This window comes from Miniopterus schreibersii (assembly GCF_964146895.1).
Source record: "Miniopterus schreibersii genome assembly, chromosome: 18".
In the NCBI taxonomy this organism is placed as follows: domain Eukaryota; kingdom Metazoa; phylum Chordata; class Mammalia; order Chiroptera; family Miniopteridae; genus Miniopterus; species Miniopterus schreibersii.
Window position 1 is genome coordinate 15,166,804 of NC_138121.1, and position 13,863 is coordinate 15,180,666.

Consider the following 13,863-nt stretch of genomic DNA (forward strand, 5'->3'; position numbering starts at 1 on the left):
GCTGTACTTACCACAGGAATACAAGTCACGACATCCCTGGGGCTCAGTGATAGTTTTGGGGGAAAGCATGTGACCTAGTTGAGCCAATATAAGAGTCCTTTGCCAGGATTTTTTCAAAATAGAGTTAGGAGGGAAACTTTAATTTGGGGTTGCTAGGCCGGAAAGGTGCAGGCTTAGAGCTGCCCAGAGCCTGATTCCTTACCAGAGAGGGGAGGTCTCTTGTAAGAGGGTGCCACTGACATGATGGTGTTCTCATTTCTAATCCCTGAGGTCCATGGACTGGGCTTGATTTCTGAAGCCCTTTCTGGGATTTAGTGTGCTCCCCACTATCAGTGCAGTGATTCCCCCTTGTTGACTAAGCTAATATGTCAGATTTCTTTTTCTTGCATTAAAGAAACCTAATACGTGTATTATATCCTTGTTTAATAATGGGGGGTGGGACCCAGAGAGGTAAAGTAGCTTGCCCCAGGTAGTACTGCCCATGGCAGATTTAGGCTTCTGGCTCCAGACTGACTGTAAAGGTATAACCCTTAACTACTAACTGATGTCTCCAGGGCCATGTTGTGTTCAAAGAACTGCATATGACACAGCCTCGTTTGGGGGTGAGTGGATGAAGGGATATGGTGATAGGTCAGAAACCAAGTGGAGACAACATGACAAAAGGCCTTGGAATGTTTTTCTTGACTCAGTAAGTTAAATCCCCTAAATTCACTCACAATCCTCATACCCTAATGTGTCATTATTTATATGAGTGCATACTATAGATAAAATTTTGTATCATTCTTTGAAAAGAACTTTATATTTTCCATGGTGCTACATAGTCTCATAATCTTAGCAAGTCTCCTACTGTTAAGATATTTTTATAATAAAATTGAGCACTTATCTTTTTAAGCCCTCCCACCTTTTTTTCTACAGAATCTTTTTCTTAACATAGCCAGAATGAGATAAAATATCCAAAATGGGATTACTAGGTCAGCATGTAAAGGTTAGTATAACCAGATAGGGTGAGACTTATACTCTACGAGAATAAACTAGATATGATAACCCAGGAGTAATTGTCTCAAAATTGCAAAAGGGATCCTAGAGAAAACCAGCCTTTCCACTCCTGGGGAAAGCCCCAGGGCAGGCCTTCTGTTCCCCAGAGCATCTAGAACACCTCTGCCCACATGGAAAGATAAAACACTTCTCCAGTTTGTAGGCATATTGGTGATAGTTATGCTCAGTTCTTTATAGCTGCTAATCTAGTTAATTCTTATTCATCTGTTAAAAATGCAAATGTTACTGCCCTAATTCAACTAAATTGGTCTCACTTAAGTTCACAAAGGTAATTGTTAATGTCCTTCATGTTACCACAGTTTGTAATTATTTGGTGTTGTCTCCTACCCCACACTAGATTATGAGTTTCAGGAGAGCTGGGTCCACATCTATTTTGCTAACTTTTTGTTTCCCTACTTACTACAGTGCTGGGGACATACTAGGTATTTAATATAGTCTTGTTAAGTGAGCAATGAAGTGGAGATTTGTTGATAGACAATGAAGACTGGCATATAAATGAAAAGATGCTTAATCTCAAAATCAGAATATGGCAAAAGAAAGCAGTGAGATACTATTTCTGGCAAAAATTTAGGAGTCTGGCAGGAGGAAAATGAAAGCTTTTATGTACTGGTGGGAAGCTAAATTGGTATAATTATTTTGAGAATAACTTGGCAATTTCCAGTAAAGTTGAAGCTAAGCATACCTCATGACCCAGCATATATACCCTAGACAGTACATCCTAGACTAGAAATTCTCCTATGTGAGCACAAAGATGCACAAGGACGCTCATTACAGTAATGTTTGAAATAGTAAAAACATGACACAACACAAGTGCCTGTCAGTAAGTGCATTGGTTAATAAGTTGTGACATATTTTTACTTAATATAACACAGTAATTAAGTGTAAGGACCAGAGTATCAGGCAAAACAAAACATTCTGTCTCAGCCTCTTCTCCTGTGCCCATGCAGCTAAATGTAGCTGGAGAAAAACAGAGCCACAGTTATGAGTCCCACTTTAAATTCCTGACTGCTGACCTCAAGCACTTGTTCCCTAGTCCAGTCATTGTCCCAGTCTCCTAAGATACTATTATAGCTTCTCTCTTCTCAACCTCCAGTGCTCACACCAGTCCTCATTCAGCTGGTGACTCTTTCCTAGTTAACAGAAAGAAAGAAAAGCAATCAAACGACAACTACTCATCTATATGCTTCTTGTCCATGAACTCTTCCTGTTACTGTGGTTGACTGTTCTCTTATCAAAGACCAACTTCTCTGGTGTATCCTTAAACTGGGACATTGTTCCACGGTTGTCCTCTTTCCTGCATCTCTTTTTTCCTTGTCTACTTAATGTTTCCCATCAGCACAATAACATGTAAATGTTCTCATGTATATTTCTAAATATACTGTACCCTCCCCTCCACCTGCCACTCCATTTATCTCCAGCCCAGGATTTCATACTCATAACCAACCATCTACATGATATCTCTACTTGGGTGTCTGTAAAACAACACATTTAATGTGTCCAAAGATAAACTAACTCATGTTGTCCTCCCAGCCCTATTGTAAACATGTTCCTCCCTCAGTCTTCCTGTCTGGGAAAAGGCAACCCTTTCTTCCAGTTGCTCAGGCCCCAAACTAGGGAACCATTCTTGATTCCTTTCTTAAACCCGCATACAAGCTTCAATAAGTCCTGTCTGCTAACTTGCAGGATATATGATGATGGCCATTTCTTGTTGCCTCCACACCCTAGCCCAAGTCACCATCATCATCCCAGATATTTGCAAGAGCCTCCTAATTGGCTTTCCTGTTTCCATTCTTTTGTCTTTTTTAAAAAATATATCTTTATTGATTTCAGAAAGAGGATGGGAGAGGGAGAGGGAGAGATAGAAACATCAATGATGAGAGAGCCATTATCGATCAGCTGCCTCTTGCACAGCCCTCACTGGGGATCAGGCTGCCACCTGAGCATGTGCCTGGACCCAGAATCAAACCGCGATCTCCTGGATCCTAAGCTGACTCTCAGCCACTGAGCCACACCTGGCTGGGCCCTGCTTCCATTCTTGTCTCTATATTTGCAGTTCAGCAGCCAGAGTGACACTAAAAATCTAAGACCATGTCACTCATGCTCAAAGCCCTCTGATAGCTCTCCATTTCACTGGATAAAATTTACACCAAAAGCCCTACATAGTATTGCTACCACCTGCCATCTGGTATTATCTGACTTGCCATTTGTCTTCCTTCTTGATCACTCTGCACTAGGCCCTGGCCTCCCTGCAGTAACATGAATCACATATGGCAAGCTTCCACGTCAGAGCCCCTACATTTGCTGTTCCCTCTTCCTAGAACCAATTTTCCCTCACCTTCAGATCTTTGCTTTAGATTTCCTACAGAGAACTCTTCCTCGACTACCCTATCAAAATAGCAGTCCTCCTCTGTGGCACATTCCATCTCCCTTCCCAACCTCATTTTTTTTTTTTTTCATAGTACCTACCACCACCCGACATTCTAAATATTTTATTTGTTTTATTATATGTCCTATTCTGGAAAGTAAGCTCCATGAGAGTAGAGATTGAGGGTGGGGGTACATGTTATTGAAGCATAACATGCATACAGAAAAATACAAAATAGCAAGTGAACAGCTTTATGATTAAGGGTGGCTACTTCTGTATTTTTTGTTTAATGCCCTGTCCCCAGCACAGAATTTCAAATATTTGACAAATGGTTGGACTGAATGTACATGTATTAACATGCCTAACATATGGAAAACAATTGAAAATGAAGTTGCAGAGGGATGCATATAGTGTGATATGTTACAACCAAAAATCCATAATACCTTTTTTATTTTTATCAACTTGTGAAGTTAAAGTAGGAAGGTACTAAAATATCAGCTTCAGAGTGGTGATTTCCTCTGAAACTAATGGGGAGGGGTAAGAAGGAATAAAAGGCCTAAACTCATATTTGATATCTTTAAAAAGATGTGGCAAGATATTTACACTTGTTAAAAGAGTGTGATGCATAGGTATTTATTGTATGCACTTCTCTGAACATTTAATCTAACAGTTAAAGTCGCCTCCTTGCTCTTATCTGGTCTCTCCCGTAAAGCCACTGCTTGGTTCCTCTCAGGGTGTGAGCCTGTTTGGCCTGTACATCTAGTGTGCCTGAAGGATTGGGAGAAGGAAAAATAGGCACTCATGCTCCCAAGGGTTAGAAGCTGATCCAAGCCCAAGAAAGAAGAGAGAGGTCTTGGTACTGTCAAGATCAAGCAGATCATTCTTACTCTACAAATGCCATTTGAGGGACCAATTTAAAAGAAGGAAAGAGCAGGGGAGCAAAGGGCTTCCTGTAGATAAAAACATAAGTAAGTGATTATTTACAGGAGTTAGTGGAAGGAGAGAATTAATTTTAGCTAATAATATCAGTGAAAGCCCTGTAATTTTAGAAAAACACTTTTTTGGGCAAACACATTTTAATGGATAAAGGAACCTAGAAATTTTCACCTAAAGTGTAGATGATATTTATCATGCTATGACCAGATAAGTATTAGATGTAATAACTAATGGGGTTTTGTTTTACTATATGCATTATGAAACTAGCAATTACCAATTGTTCTTGAATTTTAATGCTCACTTTTGAAAGTTAACAGCTGTCACAGAATTTTGGCTTGGAGTTGCTGATAAAGCCCCAAAGGTGAAAACAAAATGCCATGTTACCCTACATTCTAAAGGGTGCCACATGGACTGGGCACACTGTCCCACAGGATTCACTAGGAGGCCTGAGACTTGCACATGTAACCATGCAACATGGGTCAGGTCCAGAGGAAAGAGGGGCTAGGGGACTCAGGCACCAAGAGAATAACTGGAGATATTGTAGACATCTGAAATCACTGGAGCTGGGTGTCTCCATCCCCAGTGAACCCACGGGCCCACGTCAGGGCTGCCAGCTGGAGTTCTTGAGGCCTACTCCTGAAGAATGTGTATGCGGTGCTAAGGGGGTGGGGGAGGGGTCAAACAGACAAGTGCCCACAGCTGACTAGCGATTTCTGAAGGGAGGGGAACGCTGCTGGAGTAGCCCCTAGCAGCGGAGTGCGGCAGCCCTCCAAGGCTCGCATGTGTGTTGTGCCTAGGAAGAAAAGGAAAGAACAACTCCATCGGTTTTCTTTGCTGCCAGAGATCACAAGACAGGATTTCAGTGGATCCTGCATAGGGAGACCACATAGTTGATCATCTAAACTGGGACCCTTAAGAATGAAGGGGAAGCTAACGGAACCGGAAGCTGGGCTGTGCTAGAAAGCCGGACGTGTGCTTACCCTGTGCTTGGAGCTCCCAGGAGGGAGGGAGGAAGATGCGGTGGCAGAAGCCAAAGGGTTGTGTCTTACTAGCTGCCCAACCAAACTAGGGGATGAACCACATGGAAAGGGGTTCCAGGCGTGGACTGCGTGGGTCCAAAGGGGAAAGTAGTCCGTCCGGTTTTGAACGTGTTCACACGGGGCTGGGGCGAAGCTGCGCGTAATGCCCAGACAGCCACGCATCTCCCGGGGAGGGGACCGCCCCGTCAGGGCAGGCCACCGGCCCCAGGCCAAACAGGACCGACCCAGCTGACAGGAACCTTCTCCTTTTCCAGCCGCCAACCAACGCTCGGAGAAGCTGGCCGGGCATGCGGGCATCTAAGAATAAGGTATGAGTTTGAACTTTTGAAATGGGCTAAATTTGAATAACCATAAGAAAGCACGAAATTGCTTTCTGTCAGGTTAAAAGATCCTAAACGGGGATTTGACAGTGTGAAAGGGGTAAGAAGGCATCTAAATGGTGACACCACATGGGTTAATAAGGTTTGTACCACCAAATTTAGAATTAATAACAGGAAGAGCTGGGTATGCCCTTTAAAGAGGTGTCAAAGGAAGCCCACTTGCTTCCCCCGACGTTTTACGAGCGGTCGGGGAGACCCTCAGTCCGCCACGTGCGGTCCACGCGCGAAAGGAGCTCCAGCAAGTGCCTGACACGGCGCGGCTGCAGACTACATTCCCCGAAAGCCTTCGCGGGGCGCACTTCCGCTTCCGGTCTGACGTTTTCCGCCGCCGACGCGGGTGCTTGTGGAAGTGGAATAGAATTCTGGCGGTTGGCACTCCGAGTTCCGGTCAGTGTGGGCGTGTGCGCTGCGCGAGGTGTTCGCTTCCTTAGGGGCAAGCGCTCTCTGCCCGGCGTCCTGCGGTCGGTGCCAGGCTGTCCGGTGGCCGTCACCAGCCACTCGTGCCTCGTGGCCAGAACACCTCAGGCCGACCCCTCCCCTCTTTTCTCGCTCTTTCCCAGTGGCTGGATGGTGCCAGCTCCTCTCACGTGACCTACTGTACAAAATGGGGATAAACTGAGCATATGAAATTAGGGAAGTGGAGAGACTCCAGGTAACCCATATCTCCTCACTGAAAAACGGTAGCTTTTCCTGAGGAAGTGTAAGTTTCTGTCCCCCCCCCGCCTTAGCAAGGTTATAAAAACACACCGTCTCTGTCTCGTCCCTTGTCCCTTCCTCGGGACAGGAAGGGGGCCGTGCAGGCCGACTGGAGAGAGGATATGAAGCCTTAAGTGAAGGGTTACAATTCCGGTAACGGTGGTCTAGGTAATCAGGACATAGAAAATAGCAAGCTGGGTGAAATGTTGAAAAAAGAAAAGCATTCCAAAGAGCTAAGAAGAGTGAAGAACTAGGGATCAAACTAGAAGCAAGAGACAGTTGATAATCCCAGCGCTCAGGGCTGCCTTTGCCTGAAAGCATTTGTTGAAGGAAAGAGACACCTGTGACTCTCAGCTGTGAGGTTGGTGGACTCGCAGTATAAGGGGTACAAGTGTAAAAGTGCTGAAAGCTGGGCGTCTGAATTATCACCCCACATGTGAACAGAGCCCCAAATGAAAACACCCTCGAGAAAATGTTGAACTGGAGATGAATATGTCTCTCAGATTCAGCTTGTCTTGGAGGTGTCAGGAACCTCAGCCTTCAAAACCTACAATATTGCCCGACTGGCATGGCTCAGCAGTTGAGCATCTACCTAGGATCCAGGAGATTGTGGTTCATTTCCCCCTCAGGGCACCTGCCGGGGTTGCAGGCTTGATCCCCAGCAGGGGCCGTGCAGGAGGCAGCTGATCAGTGACTCATCATTGATGTTTCTCTCTCTCCCTCTCCCTTCGTCTCTCTGAAATCAATAAAGATGTTTTTGTTTTTTAAAAAAAAAAAAACCAGCGAAACAAAAATCCTACAACATTGACCAGACTAGTGGTGTGCCCAGGTAACTGACAGAAGCAAATGAATATAATTTTAGAGAAAGGTATTATCTCAGAAGTCAAAGTATTAACTTCCAGGACATTCTGAAAGATAACCAAGTATACAAGGGGACATGATTAAAGAACATACAGAAATAACATAACAAAGACAGACACAAACAGGTATCTAACAAGCTAATGCATAGAACAGAATAAAAAGTTTGTTTGTTTTTGTTTTTTTTAAATATATCTTTATTGATTTCAGAGAGAAGAAAGGAGAGGGGGAGAGAGAGATAGAAACATCAATGATGAGAGAGTCACTGATCGAGCCCACAACCGGGGCATGTGCCCTGACCGGGAATTGAACCCCGATCACCTGGATCCTAGGTCGACGCTCAACCGCTGAGCCACGCCCAGCCGGGCAAAAAGTTTTATTTCAAAAGATGAGAAAGAACATGTGAGGGACCCCTCAACCCCCACAAAGATGGTTGGATTTGAGAAAGCTGCCTTGGAGTCCTCCCATCTAGCTGAGGAGTCACAGGATTCCACAGCCACAGACACCCTGCCTCACCATCCCCAACCTGATCCAGAAGCAGCCCTATAGCTTCTGGAAAGGGATGAGTTTGACCTGCCACCCCTTTGCTCAAAAATAGTCCCCGTACCCATAAGGGTTTGAGTGAGGGCAGGAGCCCAGCAAGGAAACTAGAGCAAAGGCAGGGAGAGAAAAGGGACTTTCATTTGCTTCTCAGTTTGTGAAACTCCTCAGAGGTTTCCAGGTCGGTAGCATTTCCTGACCCAGGGATCTGACTCAGGTGGGGACAACACTACTGACCCAAAGACTCACTAACGCCATTAGAACAACAATAGCAAGCTTCCCAAGAAGGTTGGGGCCTTGAGGCTTTTCCATGGGACAGAATGGCCTCTATATTGGGGAACTTTATGGACCACCTCCCCCTCCAGGCCCTGCAAAATTCCTCACATCCTCCTCCATCCACAACGTTCCCACCCTCTGCCGCAGAGGTCAGTAGGGAACCAGATGTCCCCTGGGGCTTGCAAGGAGGTCGTGACCTGTGTGTCCTCCATGCTGATGAGTCAGCACCTGGAGACCTGGATGCTGCTGGATTATGGAGGAGAGGGTATCAAAAAGCTGGAGTTGAGAGAAAGGGTCAGAGGGAGGGGCACCAAAAGGAGGGCAGAAAGGGGTGGGGAGAACAGGGATGGGAGCCAGAAAAATGCCCCCAGGGGACCTTTTCCAGGCTCTCAACGGTGCTCAGTTAAGGGAGATCCTGCACAAGCTACGGGAACCTTTTCCTCCATGCACACCCATTCCCACCTCCATCCAAGCCCTGTCAGCTGTCAGGAACGACATCTTTGGTCCTTTTTGACTTTCATTTTATTTTCTAATTTCACCACACAAACACTTTGGGGCGAGGGTTGGATGGTGGATGATTAAGTGACCCCACCTCGAACATTGACCAACCCATCTGGATGCTTCTAGTTCCTCCTATCTATTACCTCAAGGAGAGAGATTGTGTGGGAAAACTCTACCCCCACATCAGGCATTCTCTAGGCTCCTCTTGCTGTTATTTGTTTAATACAAGTCACTGTTACGACTAAGGAAATTTAAATTCACCTTTTTTTTTTGAGAGTTTGTTTATTAAAGCCAGTAACAGTGAAACAAGAAAGGGCTTGGGATAGAAGAAGCAACAGGAGAGAGCCTTGGCGAGTCTGCTTTATTTCTCTAGAAATGTTATAGGAAAGAAATGAGCCTAGGTGGGGCTGCTTTGGCTCCCTGGAAAGTCAGAGAAAAGAGGGCCTTGGAGACAGGTTCAGGGGGTTAGCCCAGGATGAGCTGCCGCTGCTGCTGCCCATTGCTCCCCTGGTTGCAAGTCTTCTGGGGACCCTTAGAGTTTAGAAGATGCATGCCTGAGAGGGAGGGAAGGCGTGCACATGCTCCTGGGAGGAAGAGCACTAAATCCACTTTTTAAATAATCACTGAGCCCTAGCCAGTTTGGCTCAGTAGTTAGAGCGTGGGTCGGCCGAATGAAGGGTCCTGGGTTTGATTCCACCACATACCTCGGTTGCGGGCTCCGCCCCAGTGAGGGCAAGAGTGGGAGGCAACCAGTTGATGTGTCTCTCTCACATCAGTGTTCCTCTCTCCTTTCCACTCTCTCTGAAAAGCTAATGGAAAAAATATACTTGGGTGAGGATTAAAATAAGTAAATAGTCACTGAATTAATAGGTTTGGTCGTTGTGTGGTAGTAGTACAGAGGTTTTCAAACTTGAACATGCACCCAGATCTCTCGGAGCGCTGGTTAAAACAGATTTCTAGGCCTGCTGTTTTCTGATTCAGCAGATATGATCCAAACAAAGCATTTGCAGTTCTAGAAAGTTCCAAGATAAGGCTGACACTGCTGGTCCAGCGATCACACTTTGAGAACCACTGATCTAGGTTAACAAAAATATAGCTACTTTCAAGGGATGATCTGTTTTGTTTTTCAGTCAACACTCTCTTCCAATTTATTCACAGTCTTAGCCAGTTTTTCCAGCTACATCCTTAACTATGTCAGACAACATTTCATGGAACATATAGACCAAAATAGTAACAAGGGTAGTAAGAATGAATATGATGTTCAAACTCAAGTTGTATACATTAAGTATGTACACATTTTGTATGTCAATCATACCTTAATAACGTGGTGTTTTTTTTTAAAGAGAATGAAACCTTATGTTCTTTATTTTTCTACAGAATTTCAGCAAATGTTTTGTTTAACCATGTATTTTGAAAAGAGGAGAGGTGGTGCTTGGCTGCTCCTGGTGCTCCAATCCCAGCTACAGCACCCCTTGAATGCACTCTCGGGGGGCTGCTTCTGGGGGTGGTGGGGTGAGGAGGGTCTCACCAGGGTAAGGAAGGAGTGAATCATAGCAGCCCAGTGGGATCAAGTCTGGGGACTTCTAAAAAATCTTAAGTAATATGGTGCTATCTTGGGCCTGGGAAGTACCAGAGGGAGGGAGAAGGGAGGCAGCCCAGGCAAAAGCTGCCGCTGGACTTTCCTGGACCCTGGGAGGCTGCAGCCTGGGAGGCAGCTGCTTAGAGCGGGAGGACTTGGTTGCAGGTGATGTGGTTAAATCGTATTCTCTGAAAGTCAGATCGAAGCGCCAGATTCTGTATATTAGGAACAGGAATTTTAATACATGTCTAAAAAGTTCCTCTTCTGAATTTCTCAGGAGAGTGGCAGTGCCCTCCTTTGCTTTTCTTTGAGGTAAAAAAATTAGGACTTGTCAGTGTGTTCTGACGGGTTGCAGTGAAAATGTTTATGTTCACTTATGTTTTCTCTCCCCTTCCCTGGAAGAGATCAGTAGTCCATGTTTACCTTTATTTCTACTGATCGTAAAGCAATTCCGTTCTTCTTGTTGAGCATCTTATTTTCAGGAAAGCATTTTTATAAATAGATTAGATTTTCTCTTTGCCTTTTTTTTTCATTTTTTCATCTAGTAGCATTGTTTTGTTGCCTTCTTGCTGTGCGTTCATGTCTTAGTTCAGGGTCCTGTACCTAGGAGGCAGTAATAAACATTTATGAACTGAACAAACGGACATTTCCAATGTTCCTTAGTGCCTTTTTTCCCATCAGTACTCCTCTCGCTGAGTGACCTGGGACAGATTTCTTAAACTCTCTGTACCTCAGTTTCCTTAACTGTAAATGGGCTTGTTAATAGAACCTACCCCCTAGGACTGTTGTAGATTAAATGAGTTAATATGTTGTACAGTGCATGGCCCAAAGTCACACAACAGATGCTCTTTGCTATTATTTTATCATTATCATCATATCAAAATTGGAAGCATCTGTGCTGTAGTGGACACAGCATTGGATATGGAGTTAGATGTGACATTAGTTGTGTGCTCTTTGGCATGTCACCTCCCCTCTCTTCAGCTTCAGTTTGTCTTTATTTAAAAATACATTTTTAATCCTTACCCGAGAATATGTCTTCATTGATTTTAGAGAGAGAGGGAGAGAGAAATCCATGTGAGAGAGTACCATCCATCGTTTATGTGCCCTGATTGGGGGGGGGGATTTGAACCCACAACCCTTCATTAAATGGGACCAGGCTCCAACCAACTGAGCCACACCTGCCAGCCCTCTGTCTTTAAAGTGGGAGGCCACCATAGCTACTCACCTGTAAGCGCTGTTGTGAGGGTTGAATTAATATCCGTAGGGCATCTGTAAAGCATGTTGCACCGTGCTGGGCTCTAGTTGGTGTTCTTTAAAATGGTGAACAGGCTGGGATTGTAGGTCCACTGGCCTGTTAGGTACTTTCCTTGAGTGTGTTCTGGTGTGAGTGAGGGCTGTAAGACTGCCTGCCTCCTGGCAGGGACAACGCATGCTTGCTGATGGCCACCAGGGGGCAGTAGCTGGCCACAGGGGGGACCCTGGAGGCAGCAGAGCCAGCGCTAGACAAGCCTGCTGTCCCCAGGCCTTCCCTTCTCTTCCTTCTTTTTCTTCCCTCCTTTAAATGATGCTGGAATTTCACAGCATCAAAATGATGAGATACAGGCTCTCGGGACCTCCATCCACAGCTCCTGCACCCAAGGGGAAGAGATCTGGAGCACTTGGCAGGCAGTAGGGGAGATCAGAGTCAGCAATGGTGAGACCCATAAATCAGAGACACCAGTGTAATACAGGAGGGACCCAGCAGCTCCATGAGCAAAGCATTCTTTTCCTGCAACTTTTAATTTTTAAAAATTTCAAACCAAAAGAAATGTTTTAAAAACTCTACAATCAACAAACACCCTTATAGCTTTCATCTTGATTCACCAACTGTCAGTACACTTTTCCAGATTATTTATACACAGATTTTTTTATTTTTTGGCTGAACCATTTGAGAGTTATTTGCAGACATTCTGAGATTTCACTCCAGAGCCTTCAGTCTGCATCTCCTAAGAACAAGGACATTCTCCCACGTAGCCACAATGCCATTACCACTCCTAAGAAACTCAACATGATAGTATTATATACAGTTTTGTATTCAAACTTCCCCAATTTTCCCAGTCATGTCTTGTATAGCTATGGTTTTGCTTGTGATCCAGATCCAATCAGTGTTCACCTAATTTTTTTCTTTAATGACATTTTTAAAGAGTCCAGGCAAGTTATCTTGTAGAAGATTCCACAATTTGAATGTGTCCTATGTGTTCTTCATGATCAGATTCAGATAAGTCACTTATGGTAAAATATTCAGAGACCATGTTACCTGTTTCTCATTACATCATATCAGGAGGCCCATCATGTAGGTTTGTACCGTACTAGTGACACTGAGTTTGGTCACTGGGCTACGTGTGACAGTTTCCTGTCCTCCCCTTTGTCTCCTCACCAAAAAACTGAATTTGATCAAGACACTATAAGAAGCAACCAGCTGAATCCAGGATGTGAGACAAATAGCCCATTTTTTCCAACATTTCTATGGTATGGGGGTAAAAAGAAGAAAAGACTGTTGGAGACTTACAAGACATAATAGCCAAATATATTGGATGGACCTTATTTAAGTCCTACTTGAATAAACTAATTGTAAAATGATGTCTTTGAGTCAATTGGGGAAATTTTAGTATTAGATGATATTATGAAATTACTCTCTTTCCCTCTCTGGTTGCAGCAGCGAGAGGAACTGCTGCCACATCTGCCTACTTGCAATGGATGGTCCTACGAAACTGCTCCAGCTTCCTGATCAAGAGGAACAAACAGAGGTACCATACTGAATCCAATAATAGGAAGACCTGTAACACCTTTTGCTACAATGGGCTGATTCACATAATGGTGGGCATGGAGCCGGTGGCCCATGGCAAAGGTGTGGTGGTTGTCATGAAGTAGAGTTCTGGCCACACCTCTAGGCTATCATCAACTAGAATGCATGGGCCACTCTGAACAGCATCCACCACATGATCTGCAAGAACAAGTACTGCCTGTTTCTGTGCCTGGCCTTCATCTGCAGGGCCAACACCATTCTGCACAGCCAGAAGCTTGGGATGGTGAAGAGGAAGTGGGCCTGCCCCACCAAAAGCACCTGAGCGCCCCCCTGCCCCAAAGCAAGAAAAGTATCATCTAACTTTCCTTAAATTTTTATAGAATGATATTGCTGTGCCAATGATACTATGATATATTTATTGATTTATGTGATATATTATGACATGTAATACATTATGATATAAGATTTGCTTTTTTGCATATGTATTATACATATATATTTAAAATCTGAAAAACAGTGCTAGAGATTGTTTATGAATACACACATATAGACTAAATATAAAGCCATATAAAAGGAATGATTAACCCTATATTCAATGATGTTTATGGCAGAAAAGAGTGTCGGAATAGGGAAAGGTACATAGGAGGCTTCAACTTACCTGTTAGAGTTTTATTAGGGTAGATTGTAGTTAAATTCATTATGTTATTGTCTTTTCCTTTTTTGTGTATACCTGAGTTATTTCACAAATTTAAAAAATATGTTTTTATTGATTTTAGAGAGGAAGGGGAGGGAGAGAGAAACATCCACATGAGAGAGAAACATCAACCAGCTGCCTTACGTATGCACCCCAA

The 13,863-nt window shown here is 44.2% G+C and overlaps 1 pseudogene across 1 annotated transcript; it reads left to right on the forward strand.

The window, feature by feature from the left end:
* Positions 1-12,963: 12,963 nt before the first annotated feature.
* LOC308548049 (large ribosomal subunit protein eL28 pseudogene) lies at positions 12,964-13,334 on the forward strand (annotated as a pseudogene). The gene is made up of 2 exons: positions 12,964-13,133; positions 13,196-13,334. The product of its transcript is annotated as a large ribosomal subunit protein eL28 pseudogene (transcript).
* Positions 13,335-13,863: the final 529 nt, after the last annotated feature.